The 25,385-nt window shown below is 42.2% G+C and overlaps 76 non-coding genes across 76 annotated transcripts; all 76 read left to right on the top strand.

Annotated features, from left to right (window-relative positions):
* Positions 1-422: 422 nt before the first annotated feature.
* Trnas-aga lies at positions 423-504 on the top strand. The gene has a single exon. It is a non-coding gene; the product is annotated as a tRNA-Ser (tRNA).
* Positions 505-732: 228 nt separating this feature from the next.
* Positions 733-814, top strand: Trnal-uaa. Its single transcript has one exon. It is a non-coding gene; the product is annotated as a tRNA-Leu (tRNA).
* A 404-nt stretch (positions 815-1,218) lies between these two features.
* Trnas-aga lies at positions 1,219-1,300 on the top strand. Its single transcript has one exon. It is a non-coding gene; the product is annotated as a tRNA-Ser (tRNA).
* A 70-nt stretch (positions 1,301-1,370) lies between these two features.
* Trnal-uaa lies at positions 1,371-1,452 on the top strand. The gene has a single exon. It is a non-coding gene; the product is annotated as a tRNA-Ser (tRNA).
* Positions 1,453-1,683: 231 nt separating this feature from the next.
* Positions 1,684-1,765, top strand: Trnaf-aaa. The gene has a single exon. It is a non-coding gene; the product is annotated as a tRNA-Ser (tRNA).
* A 386-nt stretch (positions 1,766-2,151) lies between these two features.
* Positions 2,152-2,233, top strand: Trnas-uga. Its single transcript has one exon. It is a non-coding gene; the product is annotated as a tRNA-Ser (tRNA).
* Positions 2,234-2,462: 229 nt separating this feature from the next.
* Positions 2,463-2,544, top strand: Trnas-aga. The gene has a single exon. It is a non-coding gene; the product is annotated as a tRNA-Ser (tRNA).
* A 420-nt stretch (positions 2,545-2,964) lies between these two features.
* Trnas-uga lies at positions 2,965-3,046 on the top strand. The gene has a single exon. It is a non-coding gene; the product is annotated as a tRNA-Ser (tRNA).
* Positions 3,047-3,296: 250 nt separating this feature from the next.
* Trnaf-aaa lies at positions 3,297-3,378 on the top strand. Its single transcript has one exon. It is a non-coding gene; the product is annotated as a tRNA-Phe (tRNA).
* Positions 3,379-3,609: 231 nt separating this feature from the next.
* On the top strand, positions 3,610-3,691 carry Trnas-uga. Its single transcript has one exon. It is a non-coding gene; the product is annotated as a tRNA-Ser (tRNA).
* Positions 3,692-3,766: 75 nt separating this feature from the next.
* On the top strand, positions 3,767-3,848 carry Trnas-uga. The gene has a single exon. It is a non-coding gene; the product is annotated as a tRNA-Ser (tRNA).
* Positions 3,849-4,106: 258 nt separating this feature from the next.
* Positions 4,107-4,188, top strand: Trnas-uga. The gene has a single exon. It is a non-coding gene; the product is annotated as a tRNA-Ser (tRNA).
* Positions 4,189-4,264: 76 nt separating this feature from the next.
* Trnas-aga lies at positions 4,265-4,346 on the top strand. The gene has a single exon. It is a non-coding gene; the product is annotated as a tRNA-Ser (tRNA).
* Positions 4,347-4,765: 419 nt separating this feature from the next.
* Positions 4,766-4,847, top strand: Trnas-uga. The gene has a single exon. It is a non-coding gene; the product is annotated as a tRNA-Ser (tRNA).
* Positions 4,848-5,097: 250 nt separating this feature from the next.
* Trnas-aga lies at positions 5,098-5,179 on the top strand. The gene has a single exon. It is a non-coding gene; the product is annotated as a tRNA-Phe (tRNA).
* Positions 5,180-5,248: 69 nt separating this feature from the next.
* Positions 5,249-5,330, top strand: Trnas-aga. Its single transcript has one exon. It is a non-coding gene; the product is annotated as a tRNA-Ser (tRNA).
* Positions 5,331-5,561: 231 nt separating this feature from the next.
* Positions 5,562-5,643, top strand: Trnas-uga. Its single transcript has one exon. It is a non-coding gene; the product is annotated as a tRNA-Ser (tRNA).
* Positions 5,644-5,717: 74 nt separating this feature from the next.
* On the top strand, positions 5,718-5,799 carry Trnas-uga. The gene has a single exon. It is a non-coding gene; the product is annotated as a tRNA-Ser (tRNA).
* Positions 5,800-6,058: 259 nt separating this feature from the next.
* On the top strand, positions 6,059-6,140 carry Trnas-aga. Its single transcript has one exon. It is a non-coding gene; the product is annotated as a tRNA-Ser (tRNA).
* Positions 6,141-6,361: 221 nt separating this feature from the next.
* On the top strand, positions 6,362-6,443 carry Trnas-aga. The gene has a single exon. It is a non-coding gene; the product is annotated as a tRNA-Ser (tRNA).
* Positions 6,444-6,522: 79 nt separating this feature from the next.
* Positions 6,523-6,604, top strand: Trnas-aga. Its single transcript has one exon. It is a non-coding gene; the product is annotated as a tRNA-Ser (tRNA).
* A 374-nt stretch (positions 6,605-6,978) lies between these two features.
* Positions 6,979-7,060, top strand: Trnas-aga. Its single transcript has one exon. It is a non-coding gene; the product is annotated as a tRNA-Ser (tRNA).
* A 384-nt stretch (positions 7,061-7,444) lies between these two features.
* On the top strand, positions 7,445-7,526 carry Trnas-uga. Its single transcript has one exon. It is a non-coding gene; the product is annotated as a tRNA-Ser (tRNA).
* A 259-nt stretch (positions 7,527-7,785) lies between these two features.
* On the top strand, positions 7,786-7,867 carry Trnas-aga. Its single transcript has one exon. It is a non-coding gene; the product is annotated as a tRNA-Ser (tRNA).
* A 382-nt stretch (positions 7,868-8,249) lies between these two features.
* Trnas-aga lies at positions 8,250-8,331 on the top strand. The gene has a single exon. It is a non-coding gene; the product is annotated as a tRNA-Ser (tRNA).
* A 373-nt stretch (positions 8,332-8,704) lies between these two features.
* Positions 8,705-8,786, top strand: Trnas-aga. Its single transcript has one exon. It is a non-coding gene; the product is annotated as a tRNA-Ser (tRNA).
* Positions 8,787-9,501: 715 nt separating this feature from the next.
* Positions 9,502-9,583, top strand: Trnas-aga. The gene has a single exon. It is a non-coding gene; the product is annotated as a tRNA-Ser (tRNA).
* A 222-nt stretch (positions 9,584-9,805) lies between these two features.
* Positions 9,806-9,887, top strand: Trnas-aga. Its single transcript has one exon. It is a non-coding gene; the product is annotated as a tRNA-Ser (tRNA).
* A 70-nt stretch (positions 9,888-9,957) lies between these two features.
* On the top strand, positions 9,958-10,039 carry Trnas-aga. Its single transcript has one exon. It is a non-coding gene; the product is annotated as a tRNA-Ser (tRNA).
* A 79-nt stretch (positions 10,040-10,118) lies between these two features.
* Positions 10,119-10,200, top strand: Trnas-aga. The gene has a single exon. It is a non-coding gene; the product is annotated as a tRNA-Ser (tRNA).
* A 374-nt stretch (positions 10,201-10,574) lies between these two features.
* Positions 10,575-10,656, top strand: Trnas-uga. The gene has a single exon. It is a non-coding gene; the product is annotated as a tRNA-Ser (tRNA).
* A 70-nt stretch (positions 10,657-10,726) lies between these two features.
* Trnas-uga lies at positions 10,727-10,808 on the top strand. Its single transcript has one exon. It is a non-coding gene; the product is annotated as a tRNA-Ser (tRNA).
* A 79-nt stretch (positions 10,809-10,887) lies between these two features.
* Positions 10,888-10,969, top strand: Trnas-aga. Its single transcript has one exon. It is a non-coding gene; the product is annotated as a tRNA-Ser (tRNA).
* A 70-nt stretch (positions 10,970-11,039) lies between these two features.
* On the top strand, positions 11,040-11,121 carry Trnas-aga. The gene has a single exon. It is a non-coding gene; the product is annotated as a tRNA-Ser (tRNA).
* A 79-nt stretch (positions 11,122-11,200) lies between these two features.
* On the top strand, positions 11,201-11,282 carry Trnas-uga. The gene has a single exon. It is a non-coding gene; the product is annotated as a tRNA-Ser (tRNA).
* Positions 11,283-11,356: 74 nt separating this feature from the next.
* Positions 11,357-11,438, top strand: Trnas-uga. Its single transcript has one exon. It is a non-coding gene; the product is annotated as a tRNA-Ser (tRNA).
* A 259-nt stretch (positions 11,439-11,697) lies between these two features.
* Trnas-aga lies at positions 11,698-11,779 on the top strand. Its single transcript has one exon. It is a non-coding gene; the product is annotated as a tRNA-Ser (tRNA).
* Positions 11,780-12,152: 373 nt separating this feature from the next.
* Positions 12,153-12,234, top strand: Trnaf-aaa. The gene has a single exon. It is a non-coding gene; the product is annotated as a tRNA-Ser (tRNA).
* Positions 12,235-12,465: 231 nt separating this feature from the next.
* Positions 12,466-12,547, top strand: Trnaf-aaa. The gene has a single exon. It is a non-coding gene; the product is annotated as a tRNA-Ser (tRNA).
* Positions 12,548-12,622: 75 nt separating this feature from the next.
* Trnas-aga lies at positions 12,623-12,704 on the top strand. The gene has a single exon. It is a non-coding gene; the product is annotated as a tRNA-Ser (tRNA).
* A 98-nt stretch (positions 12,705-12,802) lies between these two features.
* On the top strand, positions 12,803-12,884 carry Trnas-gga. The gene has a single exon. It is a non-coding gene; the product is annotated as a tRNA-Ser (tRNA).
* A 79-nt stretch (positions 12,885-12,963) lies between these two features.
* Trnas-aga lies at positions 12,964-13,045 on the top strand. Its single transcript has one exon. It is a non-coding gene; the product is annotated as a tRNA-Ser (tRNA).
* Positions 13,046-13,883: 838 nt separating this feature from the next.
* On the top strand, positions 13,884-13,965 carry Trnas-gga. The gene has a single exon. It is a non-coding gene; the product is annotated as a tRNA-Ser (tRNA).
* A 230-nt stretch (positions 13,966-14,195) lies between these two features.
* Trnas-uga lies at positions 14,196-14,277 on the top strand. Its single transcript has one exon. It is a non-coding gene; the product is annotated as a tRNA-Ser (tRNA).
* Positions 14,278-14,693: 416 nt separating this feature from the next.
* On the top strand, positions 14,694-14,775 carry Trnas-aga. The gene has a single exon. It is a non-coding gene; the product is annotated as a tRNA-Ser (tRNA).
* A 221-nt stretch (positions 14,776-14,996) lies between these two features.
* Positions 14,997-15,078, top strand: Trnas-aga. The gene has a single exon. It is a non-coding gene; the product is annotated as a tRNA-Ser (tRNA).
* A 79-nt stretch (positions 15,079-15,157) lies between these two features.
* On the top strand, positions 15,158-15,239 carry Trnas-aga. Its single transcript has one exon. It is a non-coding gene; the product is annotated as a tRNA-Ser (tRNA).
* Positions 15,240-15,613: 374 nt separating this feature from the next.
* Trnas-aga lies at positions 15,614-15,695 on the top strand. The gene has a single exon. It is a non-coding gene; the product is annotated as a tRNA-Ser (tRNA).
* A 225-nt stretch (positions 15,696-15,920) lies between these two features.
* On the top strand, positions 15,921-16,002 carry Trnas-uga. The gene has a single exon. It is a non-coding gene; the product is annotated as a tRNA-Ser (tRNA).
* A 259-nt stretch (positions 16,003-16,261) lies between these two features.
* Trnas-aga lies at positions 16,262-16,343 on the top strand. The gene has a single exon. It is a non-coding gene; the product is annotated as a tRNA-Ser (tRNA).
* A 225-nt stretch (positions 16,344-16,568) lies between these two features.
* Trnas-uga lies at positions 16,569-16,650 on the top strand. The gene has a single exon. It is a non-coding gene; the product is annotated as a tRNA-Ser (tRNA).
* A 259-nt stretch (positions 16,651-16,909) lies between these two features.
* Positions 16,910-16,991, top strand: Trnas-aga. The gene has a single exon. It is a non-coding gene; the product is annotated as a tRNA-Ser (tRNA).
* Positions 16,992-17,064: 73 nt separating this feature from the next.
* Trnas-uga lies at positions 17,065-17,146 on the top strand. The gene has a single exon. It is a non-coding gene; the product is annotated as a tRNA-Ser (tRNA).
* A 259-nt stretch (positions 17,147-17,405) lies between these two features.
* On the top strand, positions 17,406-17,487 carry Trnas-aga. Its single transcript has one exon. It is a non-coding gene; the product is annotated as a tRNA-Ser (tRNA).
* Positions 17,488-17,713: 226 nt separating this feature from the next.
* Trnas-uga lies at positions 17,714-17,795 on the top strand. The gene has a single exon. It is a non-coding gene; the product is annotated as a tRNA-Ser (tRNA).
* Positions 17,796-17,869: 74 nt separating this feature from the next.
* Positions 17,870-17,951, top strand: Trnas-uga. Its single transcript has one exon. It is a non-coding gene; the product is annotated as a tRNA-Ser (tRNA).
* Positions 17,952-18,210: 259 nt separating this feature from the next.
* Positions 18,211-18,292, top strand: Trnas-aga. The gene has a single exon. It is a non-coding gene; the product is annotated as a tRNA-Ser (tRNA).
* A 687-nt stretch (positions 18,293-18,979) lies between these two features.
* Positions 18,980-19,061, top strand: Trnas-uga. The gene has a single exon. It is a non-coding gene; the product is annotated as a tRNA-Ser (tRNA).
* Positions 19,062-19,448: 387 nt separating this feature from the next.
* Positions 19,449-19,530, top strand: Trnas-uga. Its single transcript has one exon. It is a non-coding gene; the product is annotated as a tRNA-Ser (tRNA).
* A 259-nt stretch (positions 19,531-19,789) lies between these two features.
* Positions 19,790-19,871, top strand: Trnas-aga. Its single transcript has one exon. It is a non-coding gene; the product is annotated as a tRNA-Ser (tRNA).
* A 566-nt stretch (positions 19,872-20,437) lies between these two features.
* Positions 20,438-20,519, top strand: Trnas-aga. Its single transcript has one exon. It is a non-coding gene; the product is annotated as a tRNA-Ser (tRNA).
* A 568-nt stretch (positions 20,520-21,087) lies between these two features.
* Positions 21,088-21,169, top strand: Trnas-aga. The gene has a single exon. It is a non-coding gene; the product is annotated as a tRNA-Ser (tRNA).
* Positions 21,170-21,561: 392 nt separating this feature from the next.
* On the top strand, positions 21,562-21,643 carry Trnas-uga. The gene has a single exon. It is a non-coding gene; the product is annotated as a tRNA-Ser (tRNA).
* Positions 21,644-22,046: 403 nt separating this feature from the next.
* On the top strand, positions 22,047-22,128 carry Trnas-aga. Its single transcript has one exon. It is a non-coding gene; the product is annotated as a tRNA-Ser (tRNA).
* Positions 22,129-22,198: 70 nt separating this feature from the next.
* Trnas-aga lies at positions 22,199-22,280 on the top strand. Its single transcript has one exon. It is a non-coding gene; the product is annotated as a tRNA-Ser (tRNA).
* Positions 22,281-22,511: 231 nt separating this feature from the next.
* On the top strand, positions 22,512-22,593 carry Trnas-uga. Its single transcript has one exon. It is a non-coding gene; the product is annotated as a tRNA-Ser (tRNA).
* Positions 22,594-22,667: 74 nt separating this feature from the next.
* Positions 22,668-22,749, top strand: Trnas-uga. The gene has a single exon. It is a non-coding gene; the product is annotated as a tRNA-Ser (tRNA).
* Positions 22,750-23,157: 408 nt separating this feature from the next.
* Positions 23,158-23,239, top strand: Trnas-uga. Its single transcript has one exon. It is a non-coding gene; the product is annotated as a tRNA-Ser (tRNA).
* A 78-nt stretch (positions 23,240-23,317) lies between these two features.
* On the top strand, positions 23,318-23,399 carry Trnas-uga. The gene has a single exon. It is a non-coding gene; the product is annotated as a tRNA-Ser (tRNA).
* Positions 23,400-23,477: 78 nt separating this feature from the next.
* Positions 23,478-23,559, top strand: Trnas-uga. The gene has a single exon. It is a non-coding gene; the product is annotated as a tRNA-Ser (tRNA).
* A 250-nt stretch (positions 23,560-23,809) lies between these two features.
* Positions 23,810-23,891, top strand: Trnaf-aaa. Its single transcript has one exon. It is a non-coding gene; the product is annotated as a tRNA-Phe (tRNA).
* Positions 23,892-24,123: 232 nt separating this feature from the next.
* Positions 24,124-24,205, top strand: Trnas-uga. Its single transcript has one exon. It is a non-coding gene; the product is annotated as a tRNA-Ser (tRNA).
* A 98-nt stretch (positions 24,206-24,303) lies between these two features.
* Trnas-uga lies at positions 24,304-24,385 on the top strand. Its single transcript has one exon. It is a non-coding gene; the product is annotated as a tRNA-Ser (tRNA).
* A 76-nt stretch (positions 24,386-24,461) lies between these two features.
* On the top strand, positions 24,462-24,543 carry Trnas-uga. The gene has a single exon. It is a non-coding gene; the product is annotated as a tRNA-Ser (tRNA).
* A 419-nt stretch (positions 24,544-24,962) lies between these two features.
* Trnas-uga lies at positions 24,963-25,044 on the top strand. Its single transcript has one exon. It is a non-coding gene; the product is annotated as a tRNA-Ser (tRNA).
* Positions 25,045-25,294: 250 nt separating this feature from the next.
* On the top strand, positions 25,295-25,376 carry Trnaf-aaa. Its single transcript has one exon. It is a non-coding gene; the product is annotated as a tRNA-Phe (tRNA).
* Positions 25,377-25,385: the final 9 nt, after the last annotated feature.

Consider the following 25,385-nt stretch of genomic DNA (forward strand, 5'->3'; position numbering starts at 1 on the left):
CGCAACGATACATTTTTCGACATTTTGTTTGAAGAATCCCTGATCAAAATAAAAAAAAAGAAGCTATTTTAAAAATCCAAGGTTGAGGTGGCCGAGTGGGTAAGGCGATGGACATGAAATCCAATGGGATCTTACCGCACAGGTTCGAACCCTGCCAGCAACGGTTCTTTTTTCTTAAAACATATTTCTAATACTTTATTGATTCAGTTGAAATTTCGATGCAGTTTTATTATTTAAAAAAAGTAGGGACGAACATCCAAGGTTGCGGTGGCCGAGGAGTTAAGGCGTTGGACTAGAAATCTAATGGGATCTTCCCGCGCAGGTTCGAATCCTGCCCACAACGATAAATTTTTCAACATTTTGTTTGAACAATCCCTGAACAAAATAGCAAAGCGGAAATGAAGCTAATTCAAAAATCCAATGTTGCGGTGGCCGAGTGGTTAAGGCGTTGGACTAGAAATCCAATGGGATCTTCCCGCGCAGGTTCGAATCCTGCTCGCAACGATACATTTTTGTTTGAAAAATCCCTGATCAAAATAACAAAGAGCTAAAAAAGCTATTTGAAGAATCCAAGGTTGGGGAGGCCCAGTAGTTAAGGCGTTGGAATAGAAATCCAATGGGATCTTCCCGCGCAGGCTCGAATCCTGCCCGCAACGATAAAGTTTTCGACATTTTGTTTGAAGAATGCCTGATCAGAATAAAAAAGAAAAAAAGCTATTTCAAAAATCCAAGGTTGCGGTGACCGAGTGGTTAAGGCGTTGGACTTAAAATCCAATGGGATCTTCCCGCGCAGGTTCGAACCCTGCCCGCAACGGTTCTTTTTTTCTGCAAACACATTTCAAATACTTTATTGATCCAGTTACAATTTCGATGCAGTTTTATTATTTAAAAAAAGTAGGGACAAACATCCAAGGTTTCGGTGGCCGAGGAGTTAAGGCGTTATACTCAAAATCCCATGGGATCTACCCTCGCAGGATCGAATCCTGCCCGCAACGATATATTTTTGTTTAAAAAAATCCCTGATCAAAAACACAAAGAGGTAAAAATGCTATTTGAAAAGTCCAAGGTTGGGGTGGCCGAGTGGTTAAGACGTTGGACTAAAAATTCAATGCGATCTTCCCGCGCAGATTAGAGTCCTGCCCGCAACGATATATTTTTGTTTAAAAAATCCCTGTCCAAAATAACAAAGAGGTAAATATGCTATTTGAAAAATCCAAGGTTGCGGTGGCCGAGTGGTTAAGGCGTTGGACTAGAAATCCAATGGGATCTTCCCGCGCAGGTTCGAATCCTGCTCGCAACGATACATTTTTGTTTGAAAAAACCCTGATCAAAATAACAAAGAGGTAAAAAAGCTATTTGAAAAATCCAAGGTTGCGGTGGCCGAGTGGTGAAGGCGTTGGACTAGAAATCCAATGGGATCTTCCCGCGCAGGTTCGAATCCTGCTCGCAACGATACATTTTTGTTTGAAAAATCCCTGATCAAAATAACAAAGAGGTAAAAAAGCTATTTGAAAAATCCAAGGTTGGGGAGGCCGAGTAGTTAAGGCGTTGGAATAGAAATCCAATGGGATCTTCCCGCGGAGGCTCGAATCCTGCCCGCAACGATAAAGTTTTCGACATTTTGTTTGAAGAATGCCTGATCAAAATAAAAAAGAAGAAAAGAAGCTATTTCAAAAATCCAAGGTTGCGGTGGCCGAGTGGTTAAGGCGTTGGACTTGAAATCCAATGGGATCTTCCCGCGCAGGTTCGAACCCTGCCCGCAACGATACATTTTTCGACATTTTGTTTGAAGAATCCCTGATCAAAATAAAAAAAAGAAGCTATTTGAAAAATCCAAGGTTGAGGTGGCCGAGTGGTTAAGGCGATGGACTTGAAATCCAATGGGATCTTCCCGCGCAGGCCCGAATCCTGCCCGCAACGATACATTTTTGTTTGAAAAATCCCTGATCAAAATAACAAAGAGGTAAAAAAGCTATTTGAAAAATCCAAGGTTGGGGAGGCCGAGTAGTTAAGGCGTTGGAATAGAAATCCAATGGGATCTTCCCGCGGAGGCTCGAATCCTGCCCGCAACGATAAAGTTTTCGACATTTTGTTTGAAGAATGCCTGATCAAAATAAAAAAGAAGAAAAGAAGCTATTTCAAAAATCCAAGGTTGCGGTGGCCGAGTGGTTAAGGCGTTGGACTTGAAATCCAATGGGATCTTCCCGCGCAGGTTCGAACCCTGCCCGCAACGATACATTTTTCGACATTTTGTTTGAAGAATCCCTGATCAAAATAAAAAAAAGAAGCTATTTGAAAAATCCAAGGTTGAGGTGGCCGAGTGGTTAAGGCGATGGACTTGAAATACAATGGGATCTTCCCGCGCAGGCCCTAATCCTGCCCGCAACGATACATTTTTCGACATTTTGTTTGAAGAATCCCTGATCAAAATAAAAAAAAAGAAGCTATTTTAAAAATCCAAGGTTGAGGTGGCCGAATGGGTAAGGCGATGGACTTGAAATCCAATGGGATCTTACCGCGCAGGTTCGAACCCTGCCCGCAACGGTTCTTTTTTCTTCAAACAAATTTCTAACACTTTATTGACCCAGTTTCAATTTCGATGCAGTTTTACCATTTAAAAAAAGTAGGGACGAACATCCAAGGTTGCCGTGGCCGAGTGGTTAAAGCGTTGGACTAGAAATCCAATGGGATCTTCCCGCGCAGGTTCGAATCCTGCCCACAACGATACATATTTCAACATTTTGTTTGAACAATCCCTGAACAAAATAGCAAAGCGGAAATGAAGCTAATTCAAAAATCCAATGTTGCGGTGGCCGAGTGGTTAAACCGTTGGACTCCAAATCTAATGGGATCTTCCCATTCAGGTTCGAATCCTGCCCGCAACGATACATTTTTCGGCATTTTCTTTGAAGAATACTTAATCAAAATAAAAAAAGAAGAAAAAAAGCTATTCAAAAATCCAAGGTTGCGGTGGCCGAGTGGTTAAGGCGTTAGACTTGAAATCCAATGGGGTCTTCCCGCGCAGGTTCGTACCCTGCCCGCAACGGTTCTTTTTTCTTCAAACACATTTCTAATACTTTATTGATTCATTTTCAATTTCGATGCAGTTTTATTATTTAAAAAAGGTAGGGACGAACATCCAAGGTTGCAGTGGCCGAGGAGTTAAGGCGTTGGACTAGAAATCCCATGGGATCTACCCTCGCAGGATCGAATCCTGCCCGCAACGATATATTTTTGTTTGTAAAATCCCTGATCAAAAAAACAAAGAGGTAAAAATGCTATTTGAAAAGTCCAAGGTTGCGGTGGCCGAGTGGTTAAGGCGTTGGACTAAAAATCCAATGGGATCTTCCCGCGCAGGTTCAAATCCTGCTCGCAACGATAAATTTTTATTTGAAAAATCCCTGATCAAAATAACAAAGAGGTAAAAAAGCTATTTAAAAAATCCAAGGTTGGGGAGGCCGAGTAGTTAAGGCGTTGGAATAGAAATCCAATGGGATCTTCCCGCGCAGGCTCGAATCCTGCCCGCAACGATAAAGTTTTCGACATTTTGTTTGAAGAATGCCTGATCAAAATAAAAAAGAAGAAAAGAAGCTATTTCAAAAATCCAAGGTTGCGGTGGCCGAGTGGTTAAGGCGTTGGACTTGAAATCCAATGGGCTCTTCCCGCGCCGGTTCGAACCCTGCCCGCAACGATACATTTTTCGACATTTTGTTTGAAGAATCCCTGATCAAAATAAAAAAAAAAGAAGCTATTTGAAAAATCCAAGGTTGGGGTGGCCGAGTGGTTAAGGCGATGGACTTGAAATCCAATGGGATCTTACCGCACAGGTTCGAACCCTGCCCGCAACGGTTCTTTTTTCTTAAAACATATTTCTAATACTTTATTGATCCAGTTGAAATTTCGATGCAGTTTTATTATTTAAAAAAAGTAGGGACGAACATCCAAGGTTGCGGTGGCCGAGGAGTTAAGGCGTTGGACTAGAAATCTAATGGGATCTTCCCGCGCAGGTTTGAATCCTGCCCGCAACGATACATTTTTCGACATTTTGTTTTAAGAATCCCTGATCAAAATAAAAAAAAGAAAAGAAGCTCTTTCAACAATCCAAGGTTGCAGTGGCCGAGTGGTTAAGGCGTTGGACTTGAAATCCAATGGGATCTTCCCGCGCAGGTTCGAACCCTGCCCGCAACGATACATTTTTCGACATTTTGTTTTAAGAATCCATGATCAAAATAAAAAAGAAAAGAAGCTATTTCAAAAATCCAAGGTTGCGGTGGCCGAGTGGTTAAGGCGATGGACTTGAAATCCAATGGGATCTTACCGCGCAGGTTCGAAGCCTGCCCGCAACGGTTCTTTTTTCTTCAAACAAATTTCTAACACTTTATTGACCCAGTTTCAATTTCGATGCAGTTTTACCATTTAAAAAAAGTAGGGACGAACATCAAAGGTTGCAGTGGCCGAGTGGTTAAAGCGTTGGACTAGAAATCCAATGGGATCTTCCCGCGCAGGTTCGAATCCTGCCCACAACGATACATTTTTCAACATTTTGTTTGAACAATCCCTGAACAAAATAGCAAAGCGGAAATGAAGCTAATTCAAAAATCCAATGTTGCGGTGGCCGAGTGGTTAAACCGTTGGACTCCAAATCTAATGGGATCTTCCCATTCAGGTTCGAATCCTGCCCGCAACGATACATTTTTCGGCATTTTCTTTGAAGAATACTTAATCAAAATAAAAAAGAAGAAAAAAAGCTATTCAAAAATCCAAGGTTGCGGTGGCCGAGTGGTTAAGGCGTTAGACTTGAAATCCAATGGGGTCTTCCCGCGCAGGTTCGTACCCTGCCCGCAACGGTTCTATTTTCTTCAAACACATTTCTAATACTTTATTGATTCATTTTCAATTTCGATGCAGTTTTATTATTTAAAAAAGGTAGGGACGAACATCCAAGGTTGCGGTGGCCGAGGAGTTAAAGCGTTGGACTAGAAATCCCATGGGATCTACCCTCGCAGGATCGAATCCTGCCCGCAACGATATATTTTTGTTTGTAAAATCCCTGATCAAAAAAACAAAGAGGTAAAAATGCTATTTGAAAAGTCCAAGGTTGCGGTGGCCGAGTGGTTAAGGCGTTGGACTAAAAATGCAATGCGATCTTTACGCGCAGATTAGAGTCCTGCCCGCAACGATATGTTTTTGTTTAAAAAATCCCTGACAAAATAACAAAGAGGTAAAAATGCTATTTGAAAAATCCAAGGTTGCGGTGGCCGAGTGGTTAAGGCGTTGGACTAGAAATCCAATGGGATCTTCCCGCGCAGGTTCGAATCCTGCTCGCAACGATACATTTTTGTTTGAAAAATCCCTGATCAAAATAACAAAGAGGTAAAAAAGCTATTTAAAAAATTCAAGGTTGGGGAGGCCGAGTAGTTAAGGCGTTGGAATAGAAATCCAATGGGATCTTCACGCGCAGGCTCGAATCCTGCCCGCAACGATAAAGTTTTCGACATTTTGTTTGAAGAATGCCTGATCAAAATAAAAAAGAAAAAAAGAAGCTATTTCAAAAATCCAAGGTTGCGGTGGCCGAGTGGTTAAGGCGTTGGACTTGAAATCCAATGGGATCTTCCCGCGCAGGTTCGAACCCTGCCCGCAACGATACATTTTTCGACATTTTGTTTGAAGAATCCCTGATCAAAATAAAAAAAAAGAAGCTATTTGAAAAATTTAAGGTTGAGGTGGCCGAGTGGTTAAGGCGATGGACTTGAAATCCAATGGGATCTTACCGCACAGGTTCGAACCCTGCCCGCAACGGTTCTTTTTTCTTAAAACATATTTCTAATACTTTATTGATCCAGTTGAAATTTCGATGCAGTTTTATTATTTAAAAAAAGTAGGGACGAACATCCAAGGTTGCGGTGGCCGAGGAGTTAAGGCGTTGGACTAGAAATCTAATGGGATCTTCCCGCGCAGGTTCGAATCCTGCCCACAACGATAAATGTTTCAACATTTTGTTTGAACAATCCCTGAACAAAATAGCAAAGCGGAAATGAAGCTAATTCAAAAATCCAATGTTGCGGTGGCCGAGTGGTTAAGGCGTTGGACTAGAAATCCAATGGGATCTTCCCGCGCATGTTCGAATCCTGCTCGCAACGATACATTTTTGTTTGAAAAATCCCTGATCAAAATAACAAAGAGGTAAAAAAGCTATTTGAAGAATCCAAGGTTGGGGAGGCCGAGTGGTTAAGTCGTTGGAATAGAAATCCAATGGGATCTTCCCGCGCAGGCCGGAACCTGCCCGCAACGATAAATTGTTCGACATTTTGTTTGAAGAATGCCTGATCAAAAAAAAAAGAAGCTATTTCAAAAATCCAAGGTTGCGGTGGCCGAGCGGTTAAGGCGTTGGACTAGAAATCTAATGGGATCTTCCCGCGCAGGTTCGAATCCTGCCCACAACGATACATTTTTCGACGCTTTGTTTGAAGAATCCTTGTTCAGAAAAACAAAGCGGAAATGAAGCTAATTCAAAAATCCAATGTTGCGGTGGCCGAGTGGTTAAGGCGTTGGACTAGAAATCCAATGGGATCTTCCCGCGCAGGTTCGAATCCTGCTCGCAACGATACATTTTTGTTTGAAAAATCCCTGATCAAAATAACAAAGAGGTAAAAAAGCTATTTGAAGAATCCAAGGTTGGGGAGGCCGAGTGGTTAAGTCGTTGGAATAGAAAACCAATGGGATCTTCCCGCGCAGGCCCGAATCCTGCCCGCAACGATTTATTTTTGTTTGTAAAATCCCTGATCAAAAAAACAAAGAGGTAAAAATGCTATTTGAAAAATCCAAGGTTGCGGTGGCCGAGTGGTTAAGGCGTTGGACTAGAAATCCAATGGGATCTTCCCGCGCAGGCCCGAATCCTGCCCGCAACGATATATTTTTGTTTAAAAAATCCCTGATCAAAATAACAAAGAGGTAAAAATGCTATTTGAAAAATCCAAGGTTGCGGTGGCCGAGTGGTTAAGGCGTTGGACTAGAAATCCAATGGGATCTTCCCGCGCAGGTTCGAATCCTGCTCGCAACAATACATTTTTGTTTGAAAAATCCCTGATCAAAATAACAAAGAGGTAAAAAAGCTATTTAAAAAATCCAAGGTTGGGGAGGCCGAGTAGTTAAGGCGTTGGAATAGAAATCCAATGGGATCTTCCCGCGCAGGCTCGAATCCTGCCCGCAACGATAAAGTTTTCGACATTTTGTTTGAAGAATGCCTGATCAAAATAAAAAAGAAGAAAAGAAGCTATTTCAAAAATCCAAGGTTGCGGTGGCCGAGTGGTTAAGGCGTTGGACTTGAAATCCAATGGGATCTTCCCGCGCAGGTTCGAACCCAGAACAACGATACATTTTTCGGCATTTTGTTTGAAGAATCCCTGATCAAAATAAAAAAAAGAAGCTATTTGAAAAATCCAAGGTTGAGGTGGCCGAGTGGTTAAGGCGATGGACTTGAAATCCAATGGGATCTTACCGCACAGGTTCGAACCCTGCCCGCAACGGTTCTTTTTTCTTAAAACATATTTCTAATACTTTATTGATCCAGTTGAAATTTCGATGCAGTTTTATTATTTAAAAAAAGTAGGGACTAACATCCAAGGTTGCGGTGGCCGAGGAGTTAAGCCGTTGGACTAGAAATCTAATGGGATCTTCCCGCGCAGGTTCGAATCCTGCCCACAACGATAAATTTTTCAACATTTTGTTTGAACAATCCCTGAACAAAATAGCAAAGCGGAAATGAAGCTAATTCAAAAATCCCATGTTGCGGTGGCCGAGTGGTTAAGGCGTTGGACTAGAAATCCAATGGGATCTTCCCGCGCAGGTTCGAATCCTGCTCGCAACGATACATTTTTGTTTGAAAAATCCCTGATCAAAATAACAAAGAGGTAAAAAAGCTATTTGAAGAATCCAAGGTTGGGGAGGCCGAGTGGTTAAGTCGTTGGAATAGAAATCCAATGGGATCTTCCCGCGCAGGCCGGAACCTGCCCGCAACGATAAATTGTTCGACATTTTGTTTGAAGAATGCCTGATCAAAAAAAAAAGAAGCTATTTCAAAAATCCAAGGTTGCGGTGGCCGAGCGGTTAAGGCGTTGGACTAGAAATCTAATGGGATCTTCCCGCGCAGGTTCCAATCCTGGCCACAACGATACATTTTTCGACGCTTTGTTTGAAGAATCCTTGTTCAGAAAAACAAAGCGGAAATGAAGCTAATTCAAAAATCCAATGTTGCGGTGGCCGAGTGGTTAAGGCGTTGGACTAGAAATCCAATGGGATCTTCCCGCGCAGGTTCGAATCCTGCTCGCAACGATACATTTTTGTTTGAAAAATCCCTGATCAAAATAACAAAGAGGTAAAAAGCTATTTGAAGAATCCAAGGTTGGGGAGGCCGAGTGGTTAAGTCGTTGGAATAGAAATCCAATGGGATCTTCCCGCGCAGGCCCGAATCCTGCCCGCAACGATATATTTTTGTTTGTAAAATCCCTGATCGAAAAAACAAAGAGGTAAAAATGCTATTTGAAAAATCCAAGGTTGCGGTGGCCGAGTGGTTGAGGCGTTGGACTAGAAATCCAATGGGATCTTCCCGCGCAGGCCCGAATCCTGCCCGCAACGATATATTTTTGTTTAAAAAATCCCTGATCAAAATAACAAAGAGGTAAAAATGCTATTTGAAAAATCCAAGGTTGCGGTGGCCGAGTGGTTAAGGCGTTGGACTAGAAATCCAATGGAATCTTCCCGCGCAGGTTCGAATCCTGCTCGCAACGATACATTTTTGTTTGAAAAATCCCTGATCAAAATAACAAAGAGGTAAAAAAGCTATTTAAAAAATCCAAGGTTGGGGAGGCCGAGTAGTTAAGGCGTTGGAATAGAAATCCAATGGGATCTTCCCGCGCAGGCTCGAATCCTGCCTGCAACGATAAAGTTTTCGACATTTTGTTTGAAGAATGCCTGATCAAAATAAAAAAGAAGAAAAGAAGCTATTTCAAAAATCCAAGGTTGCGGTGGCCGAGTGGTTAAGGCGTTAGACTTTAAATCCAATGGGGTCTTCCCGCGCAGGTTCGTACCCTGCCCGCAACGGTTCTTTTTTCTTCAAACACATTTCTAATACTTTATTGATTCATTTTCAATTTCGATGCAGTTTTATTATTTGAAAAAGGTAGGGACGAACATCCAAGGTTGCGGTGGCCGAGGAGTTAAGGCGTTGGACTAAAAATCCCATGGGATCTACCCTCGCAGGATCGAATCCTGCCGGCAACGATATATTTTTGTTTGTAAAATCCCTGATCAAAAAAACAAAGAGGTAAAAATGATATTTGAAAAGTCCAAGGTTGCGGTGGCCAAGTGGTTAAGGCGTTGGACTAAAAATGCAATGCGATCTTTACGCGCAGATTAGAGTCCTGCCCGCAACGATATGTTTTTGTTTAAAAAATCCCTGATCAAAATAACAAAGAGGTAAAAATGCTATTTGAAAAATCCAAGGTTGCGGTGGCCGAGTGGTTAAGGCGTTGGACTAGAAATCCAATGGGATCTTCCCGCGCAGGTTCGAATCCTGCTCGCAACGATACATTTTTGTTTGAAAAATCCCTGATCAAAATAACAAAGAGGTAAAAAAGCTATTTAAAAAATCCAAGGTTGGGGAGGCCGAGTAGTTAAGGCGTTGAAATAGAAATCCAATGGGATCTTCCCGCGCAGGCCCGAATCCTGCCCGCAACGATATATTTTTGTTTGTAAAATCCCTGATCAAAAAAACATAGAGGTAAAAATGCTATTTGAAAAATCCAAGGTTGCGGTGGCCGAGTGGTTAAGGCGTTGGACTAGAAATCCAATGGGATCTTCCCGCGCAGGTTCGAATCCTGCTCGCAACGATACATTTTTGTTTGAAAAATCCCTGATCAAAATAACAAAGAGGTAAAAAAGCTATTTGAAGAATCCAAGGTTGCGGTGGCCGAGCGGTTAAGGCGTTGGACTAGAAATCTAATGGGATCTTCCCGCGCAGGTTCGAATCCTGCCCACAACGATACATTTTTCGACGCTTTGTTTGAAGAATCCTTGTTCAGAAAAACAAAGCGGAAATGAAGCTAATTCAAAAATCCAATGTTGCGGTGGCCGAGTGGTTAAGGCGTTAGACTAGAAATCCAATGGGATCTTCCCGCGCAGGTTCGAATCCTGCTCGCAACAATACATTTTTGTTTGAAAATTCCCTGATCAAAATAACAAAGAGGTAAAAAAGCTATTTAAAAAACCCAAGGTTTGGGAGGCCGAGTAGTTAAGGCGTTGGAATAGAAATCCAATGGGATCTTCCCGCGCAGGCCCGAATCCTGCCCGCAACGATATATTTTTGTTTGTAAAATCCCTGATCAAAAAAACAAAGAGGTAAAAATGCTATTTGAAAAATCCAAGGTTGCGGTGGCCGAGTGGTTAAGGCGTTGGACTAGAAATCCAATGGGATCTTCCCGCGCAAGCCCGAATCCTGCCCGCAACGAAATATTTTTGTTTGTAAAATCCCTGATCAAAAAAACAAAGAGGTAAAAATGCCATTTGAAAAATCCAAGGTTGCGGTGGCCGAGTGGTTAAGGCGTTGGACTAGAAATCCAATGGGATCTTCCCGCGCAGGTTCGAATCCTGCTCGCAACGATACATTTTTGTTTGAAAAATCCCTGATCAAAATAACAAAGAGGTAAAAAAGCTATTTGAAGAATCCAAGGTTGCGGTGGCCGAGCGGTTAAGGCGTTGGACTAGAAATCTAATGGGATCTTCCCGCGCAGGTTCGAATCCTGCCCACAACGATACATTTTTCGACGCTTTGTTTGAAGAATCCTTGTTCAGAAAAACAAAGCGGAAATAAAGCTAATTCAAAAATCCAATGTTGCGGTGGCCGAGTGCTTAAGGCGTTGGACTAGAAATCCAATGGGATCTTCCCGCGCAGGTTCGAATCCTGCTCGCAACGATACATTTTTGTTTGAAAAATCCCTGATCAAAATAACAAAGAGGTAAAAAAGCTATTTGAAGAATCCAAGGTTGCGGTGGCCGAGCGGTTAAGGCGTTGGACTAGAAATCTAATGGGATCTTCCCGCGCAGGTTCGAATCCTGCCCACAACGATACATTTTTCGACGCTTTGTTTGAAGAATGCCTGATCAAAATAAAAAAGAAGAAAAGAAGCTATTTCAAAAATCCAAGGTTGCGGTGGCCGAGTGGTTAAGGCGTTGGACTTGAAATCCAATAGGATCTTCCCGCGCAGGCTCGAACCCTGCCCGCAACGATACATTTTTCGACATTTTGTTTGAAGAATCCCTGATCAAAATAAAAAAAAAGAAGCTATTTGAAAAATCCAAGGTTGAGGTGGCCGAGTGGTTAAGGCGATGGACTTGAAATCCAATGGGATCTTATCGCACAGGTTCGAACCCTGCCCGCAACGGTTCTTTTTTCTTAAAACATATTTCTAATACTTTATTGATCCAGTTGAAATTTCGATGCAGTTTTATTATTTAAAAAAAGTAGGGACGAACATCCAAGGTTGCGGTGGCCGAGGAGTTAAGGCGTTGGACTAGAAATCTAATGGGATCTTCCCGCGCAGGTTCGAATCCTGCACACAACGATACATTTTTCGACGCTTTGTTTGAAGAATCCTTGTTCAGAAAAACAAAGCGGAAATGAAGCTAATTCAAAAATCCAATGTTGCGGTGGCCGAGTGGTTAAGGCGTTGGACTAGAAATCTCATGGGATCTTCCCGCGCAGGTTCGAATCCTGCTCGCAACGATACATTTTTGTTTGAAAAATCCCTGATCAAAATAACAAAGAGGTAAAAAAGCTATTGAAGAATCCAAGGTTGGGGAGGCCGAGTGGTTAAGTCGTTGGAATAGAAATCCAATGGGATCTTCCCGCGCAGGCCCGAATCCTGCCCGCAACGATATATTTTTGTTTGTAAAATCCCTGATCAAATAAACAAAGAGGTAAAAATGCTATTTGAAAAATCCAAAGTTGCGGTGGCCGAGTGGTTAAGGCGTTGGACTAGAAATCCAATGGGATCTTCCCGCGCAGGCCCGAATCCTGCCCGCAACGATATATTTTTGTTTAAAAAATCCCTGATCAAAATAACAAAGAGGTAAAAATGCTATTTGAAAAATCCAAGGTTGCGGTGGCCGAGTGGTTAAGGCGTTGGACTAGAAATCCAATGGGATCTTCCCGCGCAGGTTCGAATCCTGCTCGCAACGCTACATTTTTGTTTGAAAAATCCCTGATCAAAATAACAAAGAGGTAAAAAAGCTATTTAAAAAATCCAAGGTTGGGGAGGCCGAGTAGTTAAGGCGTTGGAATAGAAATCCAATGGGATCTTCCCGCGCAGGCTCGAATCCTGCCCGCAACGATAAAGTTTTCGACATTTTGTTTGAAGAATGCCTGATCAAAATAAAAAAGAAGAAAAGAAGCTATTTCAAAAATCCAAGGTTGCGGTGGCCGAGTGGTTAAGGCGTTGGACTTGAAATCCAATGGGATCTTCTCGCACAGGTTCGAACCCTGCCCGCAACGATACATTTTTCGACATTTTGTTTGAAGAATCCCTGATCAAAATAAAAAAAAAAGAAGCTATTTGAAAAATCCAAGGTTGAGGTGGCCGAGTGGTTAAGGCGATGGACTTGAAATCCAATGGGATCTTACTGCACAGGTTCGAACCCTGCCCGCAACGGTTCTTTTTTCTTAAAACATATTTCTAATACTTTATTGATCCAGTTGAAATTTCGATGCAGTTTTATTATTTAAAAAAAGTAGGGACGAACATCCAAGGTTGCGGTGGCCGAGGAGTTAAGGCGTTGGACTGGAAATCTAATGGGATCTTCCCGCGCAGGTTCGAATCCTGCCCACAACGATAAATTTTTCAACATTTTGTTTGAACAATCCCTGAACAAAATAGCAAAGCGGAAATGAAGCTAATTCAAAAATCCAATGTTGCGGTGGCCGAGTGGTTAAGGCGTTGGACTAGAAATCCAATGGGATCTTCCCGCGCAGGTTCGAATCCTGCTCGCAACGATACATTTTTGTTTGAAAAATCCCTGATCAAAATAACAGAGGTAAAAAAGCTATTTGAAGAATCCAAGGTTGGGGAGGCCGAGTGGTTAAGTCGTTGGAATAGAAATCCAATGGGATCTTCCCGCGGAGGCCGAAACCTGCCCGCAACGATAAATTGTTTGACATTTTGTTTGAAGAATGCCTGATCAAAAAAAAAAAAGAAGCTATTTCAAAAATCCAAGGTTGCGGTGGCCGAGCGGTTAAGGCGTTGGACTAGAAATCTAATGGGATCTTCCCGCGCAGGTTCGAATCCTGTCCACAACGATACATTTTTCGACGCTTTGTTTGAAGAATCCTTGTTCAGAAAAACAAAGCGGAAATGAAGCTAATCCAAAAATCCAATGTTGCGGTGGCCGAGTGGTTAAGGCGATGGACTAGAAATCCAATGGGATCTTCACGCGCAGGTTCGAATCCTGCTCGCAACAATACATTTTTGTTTGAAAAATCCCTGATCAAAATAACAAAGAGGTAAAAAAGCTATTTGAAGAATCCAAGGTTGGGGAGGCCGAGGTGTTAAGGCGTTGGATTAGAAATCCAATGGGATCTTCCCGCGCAGGCCCGAATCCTGCCCGCAACGATATATTTTTGTTTGTAAAATCCCTGATCAAAAAAACAAAGAGGTAAAAATGCTATTTGAAAAATCCAAGGTTGCGGTGGCCGAGTGGTTAAGGCGTTGGACTAGAAATCCAATGGGATCTTCCCGCGCAGGCCCGAATCCTGCCCGCAACGATATATTTTTGTTTAAAAAATCCCTGATCAAAATAACAAAGAGGTAAAAATGCTATTTGAAAAATCCAAGGTTGCGGTGGCCGAGTGGTTAAGGTGTTGGACTAGAAATCCAATGGGATCTTCCCGCGCAGGTTCGAATACTGCTCGCAACGATACATTTTTGTTTGAAAAATCCCTGATCAAAATAACAAAGAGGTAAAAAAGCTATTTAAAAAATCCAAGGTTGGGGAGGCCGAGTAGTTAAGGCGTTGGAATAGAAATCCAATGGGATCTTCCCGCCAGGCTCGAATCCTGCCCGCAACGATAAAGTTTTCGACATTTTGTTTGAAGAATGCCTGATCAAAATAAAAAAGAAGAAAAGAAGCTATTTCAAAAATCCAAGGTTGCGGTGGCCGAGTGGTTAAGGCGTTGGACTTGAAATCCAATGGGATCTTCCCGCGCAGGTTCGAACCCTGCCCGCAACGATACATTTTTCGACATTTTGTTTGAAAAATCCCTGATCAAAATAAAAAAAAAAGAAGCTATTTGAAAAATCCAAGGTTGATGTGGCCGAGTGGTTAAGGCGATGGACTTGAAATCCAATGGGATCTTACCGCACAGGTTCGAACCCTGCCCGCAACGGTTCTTTTTTCTTAAAACATTTTTCTAATACTTTATTGATCCAGTTGAAATTTCGATGCAGTTTTATTATTTAAAAAAAGTAGGGACGAACATCCAAGGTTGCGGTGGCCGAGGAGTTAAGGCGTTGGACTAGAAATCTAATGGTATCTTCCCGCGCAGGTTCGAATCCTGCCCACAACGATAAATTTTTCAACATTTTGTTTGAACAATCCCTGAACAAAATAGCAAAGCGGAAATGAAGCTAATTCAAAAATCCAATGTTGCGGTGGCCGAGTGGTTAAGGCGTTGGACTAGAAATCCAATGGGATCTTCCCGCGCAGGTTCGAATCCTGCTCGCAACGATACATTTTTGTTTGAAAAATCCCTGATCAAAATAACAGAGGTAAAAAAGCTATTTGAAGAATCCAAGGTTGGGGAGGCCGAGTGGTTAAGTCGTTGGAATAGAAATCCAATGGGATCTTCCCGCGCAGGCCGGAACCTGCCCGCAACGATAAATTGTTCGACATTTTGTTTGAAGAATGCCTGATCAAAAAAAAAAAAGAAGCTATTTCAAAAATCCAAGGTTGCGGTGGCCGAGCGGTTAAGGCGTTGGACTAGAAATCTAATGGGATCTTCCCGCGCAGGTTCGAATCCTGCCCACAACGATACATTTTTCGACGCTTTGTTTGAAGAATCCTTGTTCAGAAAAACAAAGCGGAAATGAAGCTAATCCAAAAATCCAATGTTGCGGTGGCCGAGTGGTTAAGGCGTTGGACTAGAAATCCAATGGGATCTTCACGCGCAGGTTCGAATCCTGCTCGCAACGATACATTTTTGTTTGAAAAATCCCTGATCAAAATAACAAAGAGGTAAAAAAGCTATTTGAAGAATCCAAGGTTGGGGAGGCCGAGTGGTTAAGTCGTTGGAATAGAAATCCAATGGGATCTTCCCGCGCAGGCCCGAATCCTGCTCGCAACGATATATTTTTGTTTGTAAAATCCCTGATCAAAAAAACAAAGAGGTAAAAATGCTATTTGAAAAGTCCAAGGTTGCGGTGGCCGAGTGGTTAAAGCGTTGGACTAAAAATGCAATGCGATCTTTCCGCGCAGATTAGAGTCCTGCCCGCAACGATATATTTTTGTTTAAAAAATCCCTGATCAAAATAACAAAGAGGTAAAAATGCTATTTAAAAAATCCAAGGTTGCGGTGGCCGAGTGGTTAAGGCGTTGGACTAGAAATCCAATGGGATCTTCCCGCGCAGGTTCGAATCCTGCTCGCAACGATACATTTTTGTTTGAAAAATCCGTGATCAAAATAACAAAACGGTAAAAAGGCTATTTGAAAAATCCAAGGTTGGGGAGGCCGAGTAGTTAAGGCGTTGGAATAGAAATCCAATGGGATCTTCCCGCGCAGGCTCGAATCCTGCCCGCAACGATACATTTTTCGGCATTTTGTTTGAAGAATCCCTGATCAAAATAAAAAAAAGAAGCTATTTGAAAAATCCAAGGTTGAGGTGGCCGAGTGGTTAAGGCGATGGACTTGAAATCCAATGGGATCTTACCGCACAGGTTCGAACCCTGCCCGCAACGGTTCTTTTTTCTTAAAACATTTTTCTAATACTTTATTGATCCAGTTGAAATTTCGATGCAGTTTTATTATTTAAAAAAAGTAGGGACGAACATCCAAGGTTGCGGTGGCCGAGTAGTTAAGGCGTTGGACTAGAAATCTAATGGGATCTTCCCGCGCAGGTTCGAATCCTGCCCACAACGATAAATTTTTCAACATTTTGTTTGAACAATCCCTGAACAAAATAGCAAAGCGGAAATGAAGCTAATTCAAAAATCCAATGTTGCGGTGGCCGAGTGGTTAAGGCGTTGGACTAGAAATCCAATGGGATCTTCCCGCGCAGGTCCGAATCCTGCTCGCAACGATACATTTTTGTTTGAAAAATCCCTGATCAAAATAACAAAGAGGTAAAAAAGCTATTTGAAGAATCCAAGGTTGGGGAGGCCGAGTGGTTAAGGCGTTGGATTAGAAATCCAATGGGATCTTCCCGCGCAGGCCCGAATCCTGCCCGCAACGATACATTTTTCGACATTTTGTTTGAAGAATCCCTGATCAAAATAAAAAAAAGAAGCTATTTGAAAAATCCAAGGTTGAGGTGGCCGAGTGGTTAAGGCGATGGACTTGAAATCCAATGGGATCTTACCGCACAGGTTCGAGCCCTGCCCGCAACGGTTCTTTTTTCTTAAAACATATTTCTAATACTTTATTGATCCAGTTGAAATTTCGATGCAGTTTTATTATTTAAAAAAAGTAGGGACGAACATCCAAGGTTGCGGTGGCCGAGGAGTTAAGGCGTTGGACTAGAAATCTAATGGGATCTTCCCGCGCAGGTTCGAATCCTGCCCACAACGATAAATTTTTCAACATTTTGTTTGAACAATCCCTGAACAAAATAGCAAAGCGGAAATGAATCTAATTCAAAAATCCAATGTTGCGGTGGCCGAGTGGTTAAGGCGTTGGACTAGAAATCCAATGGGATCTTCCCGCGCAGGTTCGAATCCTGCTCGCAACGATACATTTTTCGACATTTTGTTTGAAGTATCCCTGATCAAAATAAAAAAAAGAAGCTATTTGAAAAATCCAAGGTTGAGGTGGCCGAGTGGTTAAGGCGATGGACTTGAAATCCAATGGGATCTTACCGCACAGGTTCAAGCCCTGCCCGCAACGGTTCTTTTTTCTTAAAACATATTTCTAATACTTTATTGATCCAGTTGAAATTTCGATGCAGTTTTATTATTTAAAAAAAGTAGGGACGAACATCCAAGGTTGCGGTGGCCGAGGAGTTAAGGCGTTGGACTAGAAATCTAATGGGATCTTCCCGCGCAGGTTCGAATCCTGCCCACAACGATAAATTTTTCAACATTTTGTTTGAACAATCCCTGAACAAAATAGCAAAGCGGAAATGAAGCTAATTCAAAAATCCAATGTTGCGGTGGCCGAGTGGTTAAGGCGTTGGACTAGAAATCCAATGGGATCTTCCCGCGCAGGTTCGAATCCTGCTCGCAACGATACATTTTTGTTTGAAAAATCCCTGATCAAAATAACAAAGAGGTAAAAAAGCTATTTGAAGAATCAAAGGTTGGGGAGGCCGAGTGGTTAAGGCGTTGGATTAGAAATCCAATGGGATCTTCCCGCGCAGGCCCGAATCCTGCCCGCAACGATACATTTTTCGACATTTTGTTTGAAGAATCTCTGATCAAAATAAAAAAAAAGAAGCTATTTGAAAAATCCAAGGTTGCGGTGGCCGAGTGGTTAAGGCGTTGGACTTGAAATCCAATGGGATCTTCCCGCGCAGGTTCGAACCCTGCCCGCAACGATACATTTTTCGACATTTTGTTTGAAGAATCCCTGATCAAAATAAAAAAAAAGAAGCTATTTGAAAAATCCAAGGTTGAGGTGGCCGAGTGGTTAAGGCGATGGACTTGAAATCCAATGGGATCTTACCGCACAGGTTCGAACCCTGCCCGCAACGGTTCTTTTTTCTTAAAACATATTTCTAATACTTTATTGATCCAGTTGAAATTTCGATGCAGTTTTATTATTTAAAAAAAGTAGGGACGAACATCCAAGGTTGCGGTGGCCGAGGAGTTAAGGCGTTGGACTAGAAATCTAATGGGATCTTCCCGCGCAGGTTCGAATCCTGCCCACAACGATAAATTTTTCAACATTTTGTTTGAACAATCCCTGAACAAAATAGCAAAGCGGAAATGAAGCTAATTCAAAAATCCAATGTTGCGGTGGCCGAGTGGTTAAGGCGTTGGACTAGAAATCCAATGGGATCTTCCCGCGCAGGTTCGAATCCTGCTCGCAACGATACATTTTTGTTTGAAAAATCCCTGATCAAAATAACAAAGAGGTAAAAAAGCTATTTGAAGAATCCAAGGTTGGGGAAGCCGAGTGGTTAAGTCGTTGGAATAGAAATCCAATGGGATCTTCCCGCGCAGGCCGGAACCTGCCCGCAACGATAAATTGTTCGACATTTTGTTTGAAGAATGCCTGATCAAAAAAAAAAAGAAGCTATTTCAAAAATCCAAGGTTGAGGTGGCCGAGCGGTTAAGGCGTTGGACTAGAAATCTAATGGGATCTTCCCGCGCAGGTTCGAATCCTGCCCACAACGATACATTTTTCGACGCTTTGTTTGAAGAATCCTTGTTCAGAAAAACAAAGCGGAAATGAAGCTAATCCAAAAATCCAATGTTGCGGTGGCCGAGTGGTTAAGTCGTTGGAATAGAAATCCAATGGGATCTTCCCGCGCAGGCCCGAATCCTGCTCGCAACGATATATTTTTGTTTGTAAAATCCCTGATCAAAAAAACAAAGAGGTAAAAATGCTATTTGAAAAGTCCAAGGTTGCGGTGGCCGAGTGGTTAAAGCGTTGGACTAAAAATGCAATGCGATCTTTCCGCGCAGATTAGAGTCCTGCCCGCAACGATATATTTTTGTTTAAAAAATCCCTGATCAAAATAACAAAGAGGTAAAAATGCTATTTAAAAAATCCAAGGTTGCGGTGGCCGAGTGGTTAAGGCGTTGGACTAGAAATCCAATGGGATCTTCCCGCGCAGGTTCGAATCCTGCTCGCAACGATACATTTTTGTTTGAAAAATCCCTGATCAAAATAACAAAACGGTAAAAAGGCTATTTGAAAAATCCAAGGTTGGGGAGGCCGAGTAGTTAAGGCGTTGGAATAGAAATCCAATGGGATCTTCCCGCGCAGGCTCGAATCCTGCCCGCAACGATAAAGTTTTCGACATTTTGTTTGTAGAATGCCTGATCAAAATAAAAAAGAAGAAAAGAAGCTATTTCAAAAATCCAAGGTTGCAATGGCCGAGTGGTTAAGGCGTTGGATTAGAAATCCAATGGGATCTTCCCGCGCAGGCCCGAATCCTGCCGGCAACGATACATTTTTCTACATTTTGTTTGAAGAATCCCTGATCAAAATAAAAAAAAATAAGCTATTTGAAAAATCCAAGGTTGAGGTGGCCGAGTGGTTAAGGCGGTGGACTTGAAATCCAATGGGATCTTACCGCACAGGTTCAAACCCTGCCCGCAACGGTTCTTTTTTCCTAAAACATATTTCTAATACTTTATTGATCCAGTTGAAATTTCGATGCAGTTTTATTATTTAAAAAAAATAGGGACGAAAATCCAAGGTTGCGGTGGCCGAGGAGTTAAGGCGTTGGACTAGAAATCTAATGGGATCTTCCCGCGCAGGTTCGAATCCTGCCCACAACGATAAATTTTTCAACATTTTGTTTGAACAATCCCTGAACAAAATAGCAAAGCGGAAATGAAGCTAATTCAAAAATCCAATGTTGCGGTGGCCGAGTGGTTAAGGCGTTGGACTAGAAATCCAATGGGATCTTCCCGCGCAGGTTCGAATCCTGCTCGCAACGATACATTTTTGTTTGAAAAATCCCTGATCAAAATAACAAAGAGGTAAAAAAGCTATTTGAAGAATCCAAGGTTGGGGAGGCCGAGTGGTTAAGGCGTTGGATTAGAAATCCAATGGGATCTTCCCGCGCAGGCCCGAATCCTGCCCGCAACGAGACATTTTTCGACATTTTGTTTGAAGAATCCCTGATCAAAATAAAAAAAAGAAGCTATTTGAAAAATCCAAGGTTGAGGTGGCCGAGTGGTTAAGGCGATGGACTTGAAATCCAATGGGATCTTACCGCACAGGTTCGAGCCCTGCCCGAAACGGTTCTTTTTTCTTAAAACATATTTCTAATACTTTATTGATCCAGTTGAAATTTCGATGCAGTTTTATTATTTAAAAAAAGTAGGGACGAACATCCAATGTTGCGGTGGCCGAGGAGTTAAGGCGTTGGACTAGAAATCTAATGGGATCTTCCCGCGCAGGTTCGAATCCTGCCCACAACGATAAATTTTTCAACATTTTGTTTGAACAATCCCTGAACAAAATAGCAAAGCGGAAATGAAGCTAATTCAAAAATCCAATGTTGCGGTGGCCGAGTGGTTAAGGCGTTGGACTAGAAATCCAATGGGATCTTCCCGCGCAGGTTCAAATCCTGCCCGCAACGATACATTTTTGTTTGAAAAATCCCTGATGAAAATAACAAAGAGGTAAAAAAGCTATTTGAAGAATCCAAGGTTGGGGAGGCCGAGTGGTTAAGGCGTTGGATTAGAAATCCAATGGGATCTTCCCGCGCAGGCCCGAATCCTGCCCGCAACGATACATTTTTCGACATTTTGTTTGAAGAATCCCTGATCAAAATAAAAAAAAAGAAGCTATTTTAAAAATCCAAGGTTGAGGTGGCCGAGTGGTTAAGGCGATGGACTTAAAAATCCAATGGGATCTTACCGCACAGGTTCGAACCCTGCCCGCAACGGTTCTTTTTTCTTAAAACATATTTCTAATACTTTATTGATTCAGTTGAAATTTCGATGCAGTTTTATTATTTAAAAAAAAAAGGGACGAACATCCAAGGTTGCGGTGGCCGAGGAGTTAAGGCGTTGGACTAGAAATCTAATGGGATCTTCCCGCGCAGGTTCGAATCCTGCCCACAACGATAAATTTTTCAACATTTTGTTTGAACAATCCCTGAACAAAATAGCAAAGCGGAAATGAAGCTAATTCAAAAATCCAATGTTGCGGTGGCCGAGTGGTTAAGGCGTTGGACTAGAAATCCAATGGGATCTTCCCGCGCAGGTTCGAATCCTGCTCGCAACGATACATTTTTGTTTGAAAAATCCCTGATCAAAATAACAAAGAGCTAAAAAAGCTATTTGAAGAATCCAAGGTTGGGGAGGCCGAGTGGTTAAGGCGTTGAAATAGAAATCCAATGGGATCTTCCCGCGCAGGCCCGAATCCTGCCCGCAACGATAAATTTTTCGACATTTCGTTTGAAGAATCCTTGTTCAGAATAACAAAGAGGAAATAGAGCTCTTTTAAAAATCTAATGTTGCGGTGGCCGAGTGGTTAAACCGTTGGAATAGAAATCTAATGGGATCTTCCCGCGGAGGCTCGAATCCTGCCCGCAACGATAAAGTTTTCGACATTTTGTTTGAAGAATACCTGATCAAAATAAAAAAGAAGAAAAGAAGCTATTTCAAAAATCCAAGGTTGCGGTGGCCGAGTGGTTAAGGCGTTGGACTTGAAATCCAATGGGATCTTCCCGCGCAGGTTCGAACCCTGCCCGCAACGGTTCTTTTTTTCTGCAAACACATTTCAAATACTTTATTGATCCAGTTACAATTCCGATGCAGTTTTATTATTTAAAAAAAGTAGGGACAAACATCCAAGGTTTCGGTGGCCGAGGAGTTAAGGCGTTATACTCAAAATCCCATGGGATCTACCCTCGCAGGATCGAATCCTGCCCGCAACGATATATTTTTGTTTGAAAAATCCCTGATCAAAAACACAAAAAGGTAAAAATGCTATTTGAAAAGTACAAGGTTGGGGTGGCCGAGTGGTTAAGACGTTGGACTAAAAATTCAATGCGATCTTCCCGCGCAGATTAGAGTCCTGCCCGCAACGATATATTTTTGTTTAAAAAATCCCTGTCCAAAATAACAAAGAGGTAAATATGCTATTTGAAAAATCCAAGGTTGCGGTGGCCGAGTGGTTAAGGCGTTGGACTAGAAATCCAATGGGATCTTCCCGCGCAGGTTCGAATCCTGCTCGCAACGATACATTTTTGTTTGAAAAATCCCTGATCAAAATAACAAAGAGGTAAAAAAGCTATTTGAAAAATCCAAGGTTGCGGTGGCCGAGTGGTGAAGGCGTTGGACTAGAAATCCAATGGGATCTTCCCGCGCAGGTTCGAATCCTGCTCGCAACGATACATTTTTGTTTGAAAAATCCCTGATCAAAATAACAAAGAGGTAAAAAAGCTATTTGAAAAATCCAAGGTTGGGGAGGCCGAGTAGTTAAGGCGTTGGAATAGAAATCCAATGGGATCTTCCCGCGGAGGCTCGAATCCTGCCCGCAACGATAAAGTTTTCGACATTTTGTTTGAAGAATGCCTGATCAAAATAAAAAAGAAGAAAAGAAGCTATTTCAAAAATCCAAGGTTGCGGTGGCCGAGAGGTTAAGGCGTTGGACTTGAAATCCAATGGGATCTTCCCGCGCAGGTTCGAACCCTGCCCGCAACGATACATTTTTCGACATTTTGTTTGAAGAATCCCTGATCAAAATAAAAAAAAAGAAGCTATTTGAAAAAAACAAGGTTGAGGTGGCCGAGTGGTTAAGGTGATGGACTTGAAATCCAATGGGATCTTACCGCACAGGTTCGAACCCTGCCCGCAACGGTTCTTTTTTTCTTTAAACATATTTCTAATACTTTATTGATCCAGTTGAAATTTCGATGCAGTTTTATTATTTAAAAAAAGTAGGGACGAACATCCAAGGTTGCGGTGGCCGAGGAGTTAAGGCGTTGGACTAGAAATCCAATGGGATCTTCCCGCGCAGGTTCGAATCCTGCTAGCAACGATACATTTTTGTTTGAAAAATCCCTGATCAAAATAACAAAGAGGTAAAAAAGCTATTTGAAAAATCCAAGGTTGGGGAGGACGAGTAGTTAAGGCGTTGGAATAGAAATCCAATGGGATCTTCCCGCGCAGGCTCGAATCCTGCCCGCAACGATAAAGTTTTCGACATTTTGTTTGAAGAAGCCTGATCAAAATAAAAAAGTAAAAAAGCTATTTCAAAAATCCAAGGTTGCGGTGGCCGAGTGGTTAAGGCGTTGGACTTGAAATCCAATGGAATATTCCCGCGCAGGTTCGAACCCTGCCCGCAACGATACATTTTTCGACATTTTGTTTTAAGAATCCCTGATCAAAATAAAAAAAAGAAAAGAAGCTCTTTGAACAATCCAAGGTTGCGGTGGCCGAGTGGTTAAGGCGTTGGACTTGAAATCCAATGGGATCTTCCCGCGCAGGTTCGAACCCTGCCCGCAACGATACATTTTTCGACATTTTGTTTTAAGAATCCCTGATCAAAATAAAAAAAAGAAAAGAAGCTCTTTCAACAATCCAAGGTTGCGGTGGCCGAGTGGTTAAGGCGTTAGACTTGAAATCCAATGGGGTCTCCCCGCGCAGGTTCGTACCCTGCCCGCAACGTTTCTTTTTTCTTCAAACACATTTCTAATACTTTATTGATTCATTTTCAATTTCGATGCAGTTTTATTATTTAAAAAAGGTAGGGACGAACATCCAAGGTTGCGGTGGCCGAGGAGTTAAGGCGTTGGACTAGAAATCCAATGGGATCTTCCCGCGCAGGATCGAATCCTGCCCGCAACGATATATTTTTGTTTGTAAAATCCCTGATCAAAAAAACAAAGAGGTAAAAATGCTATTTGAAAAGTCCAAGGTTGCGGTGGCCGAGTGGTTAAGGCGTTGGACTAAAAATCCAATGGGATCTTCCCGCGCAGGTTCGAATCCTGCTCGCAACGATACATTTTTGTTTGAAAAATCCCTGATAAAAATAACAAAGAGGTAAAAAAGCCATTTAAAAAAATTCAAGGTTGGGGAGGCCGAGTAGTTAAGGCGTTGGAATAGAAATCCAATGGGATCTTCCCGCGCAGGCTCGAATCCTGCCCGCAACGATAAAGTTTTCGACATTTTGTTTGAAGAATGTCTGATCAAAATAAAAAAGAAGAAAAGAAGCTATTTCAAAAATCCAAGGTTGAGGTGGCCGAGTGGTTAAGGCGATGGACTTGAAATCCAATGGGATCTTACCGCACAGGTTCGAACCCTGCCCGCAACGGTTCTTTTTTCTTAAAACATATTTCTAATACTTTATTGATCCAGTTGAAATTTCGATGCAGTTTTATTATTTAAAAAAAGTAGGGACAAACATCCAAGGTTGCAGTGGCCGAGTGGTTAAGGCGTTGGACTTGAAATCCAATGGGATCTTCCCGCGCAGGTTCGAACCCTGCCCGCAACGATACATTTTTCGACATTTTGTTTTAAGAATCCCTGATCAAAATAAAAAAGAAAAGAAGCTATTTCAAAAATCCAAGGTTGCGGTGGCCGAGTGGTTAAGGCGATGGACTTGAAATCCAATGGGATCTTACCGCGCAGGTTCGAAGCCTGCCCGCAACGGTTGTTTTTTCTTCAAACAAATTTCTAACACTTTATTGACCCAGGTTCAATTTCGATGCAGTTTTACCATTTAAAAAAAGTAGGGACGAACATCCAAGGTTGCCGTGGCCGAGTGGTTAAAGCGTTGGACTAGAAATCCAATGGGATCTTCCCGCGCAGGTTCGAATCCTGCCCACAACGATACATTTTTCAACATTTTGTTTGAACAATCCCTGAACAAAATAGCAAAGCGGAAATGAAGCTAATTCAAAAATCCAATGTTGCGGTGGCCGAGTGGTTAAACCGTTGGACTCCAAATCTAATGGGATCTTCCCATTCATGTTCGAATCCTGCCCGCAACGATACATTTTTCGGCATTTTCTTTGAAGAATACTTAATCAAAATAAAAAAGAAGAAAAAAAGCTATTCAAAAATCCGAGGATGCGGTGGCCGAGTGGTTAAGGCGTTAGACTTGAAATCCAATGGGGTCTTCCCGCGCAGGTTCGTACCCTGCCCGCAACGGTTCTTTTTTCTTCAAACACTTTTCTAATACTTTATTGATTCATTTTCAATTTCGATGCAGTTTTATTATTTAAAAAAGGTAGGGACGAACATCCAAGGTTGCGGTGGCCGAGGAGTTAAGGCGTTGGACTAGAAATCCCATGGGATCTACCCTGGCAGGATCGAATCCTGCCCGCAACGATATATTTTTGTTTGTAAAATCCCTGATCAAAAAAACAAAGAGGTAAAAATGCTATTTGAAAAGTCCAAGGTTGCGGTGGCCGAGTGGTTAAGGCGTTGGACTAAAAATGCAATGCGATCTTTACGCGCAGATTAGAGTCCTGCCCGCAACGATATGTTTT

Source organism: Nematostella vectensis, chromosome 14 (genome assembly GCF_932526225.1).
Source record: "Nematostella vectensis chromosome 14, jaNemVect1.1, whole genome shotgun sequence".
NCBI lineage: Eukaryota > Metazoa > Cnidaria > Anthozoa > Actiniaria > Edwardsiidae > Nematostella > Nematostella vectensis.